At 37.1% G+C, this 6605-nt stretch overlaps 1 pseudogene; it reads right to left on the bottom strand.

Annotated features, from left to right (window-relative positions):
* Positions 1-5772: 5772 nt before the first annotated feature.
* On the bottom strand, positions 5773-6322 carry LOC149257382 (putative 2' cyclic ADP-D-ribose synthase BdTIR; annotated as a pseudogene).
* Positions 6323-6605: the final 283 nt, after the last annotated feature.

Consider the following 6605-nt stretch of genomic DNA (forward strand, 5'->3'; position numbering starts at 1 on the left):
ACTGCTCGATTTCTTTTAACATATTAGGCCCAATAAGGACCTTATTCACTGGATCACTCCAGCTAATAGGAGTAATGCAACTCCTTCCATACAATGTCTCAAATGGGCTCATCTTTAGAGACTCTTTGTACTCATTATTGTATGCAAACTCTACAAGTGGAAGATACTCTTCCCACTTCTTTTGATGGTACATCATATACATGCTCAACATGTCTTCAAGGATTCTATTTGTCCTCTCTGTTTTCCCATCTGTCTATGGATGATAATTTATACTAAAGTCCATTTCTATCCCCAATCCTACATATAGCGCCTTCCAAAACTTGGAAGTGAACTTGGCATCTCTATCTAAGATGACCTTCTTGGGAACACCATGCAACCTCACAATATCTTGTATGAAAGTATTAGCCATGTCACTAGCTAAGTTGGTGGATTTAACTACTACAATGTGAGCCACCTTATTCAACTTGTCAATTACCACCATAAGTGCATCATTTTGCTTGGAATTTGTTGAAAAATAGATGATGAAATCCATGGAGATCACTTTCCACTTCCACTCTTGAATGGAAATGGGTTGTAATAATCCCCCTAGATGTTTACATTTGACCTTCACCTACTCACATTCTATGCATTTAGCAACAAAATCATCCACCTCCTTTTTCAAATTAGGCCATTAATAAAATTTCTTGATGGTCATGAGAGTCTTTTGGTATCCTGGGTGGCTGGAATATGGTTTGGCATGGAATTCTCTCATTATAAGCCTCTTTAAATCATCATTGCTTGGTACATAGAATCTATTCTTGAGTCTAATTAGACCCTCATTAATGATATGATATTCCTCAACCTCACCATCTTGATGTAGCTTTTCCTTCACTTGCTAATATTTCTCATCATGTTGTTTTGCTTGCTTGATCCATTCTACTTGGTCCATTACATAAGAACTTATGGATGCTATGTGATTTAATTGAATTCTTCTACTAAGTCCATCAATAACCTTACTATGTGATTTAATTGAATTCTTCTACTAAGTCCATCAATAACCTTATTCACCTTTCCTTTGATGTACTTGATCTAAAAATTGAATTCATTAAGTATAGCTAGCCACCTATCTTGCCTTGCATTTAACGTAGGTTGATAAAAAAAAATTGAGTCCACCATGATCTGTCATGGGTGTGAACCTTCTACCGAGGAGGTAATTCCTCCACATCCTCAGTGCATGAATAATGGAAGCTAACTCTAGATCACGAGTCACATAGTTTGTCTCATGCTTATCAAATTTATGTGACTCATAGCAAACTACCTGTCCTTCCTACATTAAGAATCCAACAATCCATTCCTTGTAGGCATCTATATAAACCACAAAATATTTTTATGGAACTACAATTGTCATAATGGTGCATTAGTGAAGATATTCTTCAATTGCTCAAATATTATTGCAACTTCAGTTGTCCACTCAAATTTCTTTCCTTTTTCTCTGCGAGGATGTGATAGGATGGGCTATATTGGAGAAGATCCCAACAGACCTCCTATAATAGCCTGCCAATCTCATGAATGACCTAATCTCATTCACATTTTTCGGTGTTGGCCATTCCATTATAGCCTTGACCTTTTATGGATCAATTGATATCCCCTTCTTGGAGGAAATGTGTCCCGAATAGTGTATGTGTGACTAGAAGAAATCACACTTGCTTAGATTTGCATACAACTTTTGTTCCCTCAACAAGTGTAGTATTTTAGCTAGGTGTTTTTGATGCTCTTCTTCAAGCCTTGAGTGCACCAATATATCATCAACGAAGACAATCACAAACTTTTCCAATTAAGGATGCAACACATTGTTCATTAATCATATGAAAGTGGAAAGGGCATTAGTAAGCCCAAAGAGTACCACTACAAATTCATAGTGCCAATATCTTGTCCGAAAAGAAATTTTATGGATATATTCTTCTTTGATGCACACTTGATGATACCCAAACCTGAAATTAATCTTGGAGAAAGTTGCTTCTCCTCTCAATTGATCAAACAAATCACTAATTAGTGGCAACATATACTGGTTCTTGATTGCCACTTTATTTAATTGCATGTAGTCAATGAAAATTTAGAGTGTCTCATCTTTTCTTTATGAATAATACTAGAGCTCCTCACTGAGTCAAACTTGGCCATATGTAACATTTTCAAGCACATCTTTTACCTATAATTTTAACTCAACCAACTCAGGTGTACTCATCCAATATGATTCCTTGGATGGTGGTGCTGCTCTAGGTACCAATTCGATAGAGAAATCAACTTCTCTATGAGAAGGTAGTCCCACAATATCATCTAGAAACATTTCTCTATATTTTTGCAACACAAGATATTTCTCCAGCGCTTCGATTTCCTCTTGCCCAACGTTGTCATTGGCTTTTCCACTGCTGAAAATTTATACAAAAAATAATTTGTAGCCTTTTCAACTCTTGTGTTTTGCTTGCATGGTTGTGATTGGCCTCACTGAAGTTGGTTTCCACTTTCCCTATAAAAAATTTCTTTCTCTAAAATCATTCAGGTATTGAATTTCCTTTTCGAAATAGTGAACTTTAGTTCTATGCATAGTAACATGTTGTATGCACCTAATGGTAGAAAGCTTAAATGTATTTTTATGGGCATGTTTCTAAGATCAAATGCAGATGATTTCACCCAATAGTTTATTTTTCTCTTTGTTATAATTTTTTGGCTTTACATGTAATTCTTTGGCCATTTTGCATTCTCCACAAGATCTATATTGTTATAACTATAGTCAGAACCAGGATCATTTAAAATAGAAATAATTGGATTGCACAACTAAACTTTCATCTCAATGATGGATGCCTGGTGATCTGCCTCACGATTATCCATATCTATGTAGATTTTGGACAAACTTTGTGCCACATCCCCCATATTTCGAGCTTCCTCGGTGCTATAAATTTTTGGTCTTGCATTTTTTTGGTTTTGGTAGTCCCTCTTTCAGTGATATTTCCCACAAGTCCAAAATTTTAATTGTTCTTTACCCTCAGACCCACCCTACTCTCCTACTAGTTGATGTGCACTTCCTTTAGCAGTTGGAATAATATTTTGTAGAATCGGTTTGCACTAGATATGTGCCTTCCTTCCCTCTTTTCCATTCTTTTCTTGGTCCCTTTCTTCTTATCCTTACCAATGCTCCTTGCTTTCCAATCACTTTTAAATTATGGCCTATGCTTTGCTTGTTCATAGCAATTTTTTAATTTCTTTATAAAATTGTCCAAATTTTAAGGTTTGTAAAACTCAATTTGATCTTTAAATGACACAGGAAGCCTACTGATAAATTGTTTAACTTTTTCCTTCTCATCCTTGAGATATGGCACATTTCTCAGCAATTCTAGAAATCTAGTAATGTATTCTTCATCTAATAGCTAAAGAATTTCCAGCTCATAAAATTCCTTTGTCTTCTTGTCATAATATATTTCTGATAAATATTTGTCTCTAAAGAAGCCCTAAAACTTGCTCCATGTCATCCTTCCTTTGGTTATGTCATTGAAATTCTTCAAATCCTCCCACCATATGTCTGATTTTCCTTTCAAACTATAGGTGGCTACCTTTTTCTTCATATTTTCAAAATAATCATAGATTTTAAAGAATTTTTTCATCCCAAGCAACCATGTGTTGTCATTGTGACAATGACCCTCCAAAATTTTTTCCTAATTCAATTTTGGAGCCTACATGAACTATTGTTTCAAGACATCTTATGTCACCTTGTTATTTGTTTATACTTTTCTAAGTGTCGACTATCCTTGCAATGTTCCTTAGTGTTGTTTTTTCTCCTTAGTCAAAGTTTCCTAAGTATCGACATCCTATCTTCAAAAATGCTTGTGTTGTATTTCTAAGATAGAAAAGCACTATATTTATTTGGCTTAGTGACTAGCTTTATTCACTTGACATGCATGACACACAAAATCAAGAAAAGCACAACTTTTCCTAGAGAAAGTGCACTTTTCAAACTCAGTGTTCCCAAAAGGAAACTGTTTGTGGAAACTTCCCATGCAAACATGCACCTTTAACTCTTAGTTAGGCACACTTCTTCCACTCAATTGAGTGCACTTAGTCAAAAAGGAGAGAACACTCCTTGTTATCAGTGATTGCACCCTCTGCACTTTTAAGAAGAATGCACTGCTTGTCATCAATGACTGTGCCCACTTGTGCTTCATGCATGCGCCCTTCCTTCTTAGATTTTTGGGTGCACCCCTATAAAATAGGATCCCACTCCACTTCATGCAACTAACTCACTCATTATTTGACAAGTGGTGAGCATGCATGAACCTGCCTTGTATGTAGACTCTCTTTATAAGCAACCTAGTTATCATTTATTCTCATAATCATTCCTCACTTTGGGTTGAGCACATTTTCTCAGATCAAGGAGTTCTCTCTTCAATCTTGGTCATAGTTGTGTGGTTTCTCAGTAAATTTTCTTTGTGTTTTTCTTGCTTGTTTTTGTTATTTTTGCTTAGTCACTTTTGTTTTCCTATCTGGTGTTTCAAACCATTTCAACTTATTTAGTGGCATTTTCATTCATATTTCTTGTTACAAGTGTCATATTTCTATCACAATTGGTGTTTCTGGTGACTCTTCGCATTCCATGACTTTGCATCTTCCAGTCATAATTGCGACAAAGATTATAAACACTTGCAATCTTTCCTCATTTGTTGTTACTATGTTCGAAACTTGTTGTTGGTATTTTCTTAGAAAATTTGATTCCATCTTTGAGAAGAGAAAACTTCTAGAGAATAGAGACCACTTGTATTTGAAACCTACTCCCAACAGAACAAGTTCTCTTCCAGAGCGCACTCCTGAGAAGTAAGGACCCTTTGTTCTTGAAAATTGTGCCTACAAAGAAATAGGCCCTCTCTTGAGCACAAAATGCACCAAAAAGCATCAACCTAACCCCTTGTTCACTCTTTCTGTGCATTGCACACTCATTGGCTCTTTTGGAGCGCACAACACACTGTCAAGCATTGGTATGCCTCTCTTGTTCCTTGTTGAGGAGAATTGAATTTTCTTACTCAACTTGGTTGTCCCAAGAGGTAGAGTTTTCAATTGGGAAGACATCCTTTATTATGAACTGTAGTGTCATGTACAATAGGCTAAAGTAGCCTTACAATCAAAGAAAGCACCAGAGTTCTATATGTCTACTTATTTGCTAGACAAGATCTAAGCTTGTTATGCAATCACAGAAATGAAATGGAATCAGGACCCACATGAAAAGCTACATGTATATTTCCATTGCAGATTAATGTCATATACAAGTTTTCGAGGAGTTTATGATAAGATGCCAAAACATTTCTTTACCAGATAATCTATGATATTGATCCTCCTTTCATGGTTGGTTAGGTGAAGGAAGCATTGTATTGCAGATTGATTTACCTCACCACTGGGAACATACATCAAATGTTTCAGTTACTAGGCAACCCCTCACCTCATGCCAAGGTATGTGACCAATAACGTGGTTTTGCAAGAGGCATCCTATGAGTTGAACAATGGATTGTATGCACAACTCCATAGGAGGAAGAAGGACTTCATTTTCAAAATTTCGTACCTTTTCGTCCAAACCCTTTGGGTATTTAGCTACATGCAATGGTGTTTTTGCCATTCTTTTCAACACACATGTAACCACTTTCTCTACCAACTCGCCCTCGTCTCCGATTGTTTAAAAGGCAATAAATTAAACTAGTGAGAAACAAACGTCTTTGTATAAAAGATAATACAGTAGCTAGAGATTAGTTAGAATTGTTACCCGTTGACCTTCTCCGGCTCAAAACCACTTATTTCTGCAACTCGAGAAAGACCATTTCTCCATTCTTCAATGGTGGCAGAGTTGTACCGCAACTTCCGTTTACGACTTTGAGGGTCGTAAGTCTTCTTTTCTGCCAAATTTTGCAGGCATCAGCGTATTTTCCAGATTTGCCCTGCGTCCACCGAAGCTCGGAGGGCGTGACATGGTAAAAAACTGGGATAATGGTCTTCCCTGACTCCAGCATCAGGAGGAGTTCATTGAGACACCCACTTGATTCGGTATAGCGGGGTGAGAAAACCACTACATGGACGGAGGCAGTCCTAACAGTTGGGAAGTCAAAGAGTCTCCTGCTTGCATTTCGGGCTCATCTAGAAAGATTCCCAATCCATGTTTCAAAAGGCCATGGTACAGATGGCTGGCGAAGGTTTTCTTCACATCAGTGCCTCTGTGATTAATAAACACATCATAAGAGTAATGATGGGCAGCAGTGGAAGATGATGCATTCATTGGCAATTGAAAAATAAAAGTGGGAGATGATGGATATAATGGTCGGCACTATAAACGCAAAAGCTGCGAGGGAGGAAATGATGGATATAATGGTCGGCCCTAGAGAAGAGCATAGAGAAATTGCAATGGAAAATGGCAAAAGATGTGTGTGCGACAGAGATACACAGTCCTATTAAGCCTTTTTACACAAAATTGATGTATCCAACATTTGGTTTTCTGCTGGGTTTTGTTAAAATGCCGTTGGAAATTCCATTGTTTTCTGGGCCAAAACATCGCCTTTCTTAGACGGTGATGTGGCCAACCATCATGATAATCATGGTTC

The sequence above is a fragment of the Pinus tabuliformis genome, chromosome 6 (genome assembly GCF_031772625.1).
Source record: "Pinus tabuliformis cultivar Carrire ecotype Pingquan chromosome 6, CPIR1, whole genome shotgun sequence".
Classification (NCBI taxonomy): Eukaryota; Viridiplantae; Streptophyta; class Pinopsida; order Pinales; family Pinaceae; genus Pinus; species Pinus tabuliformis.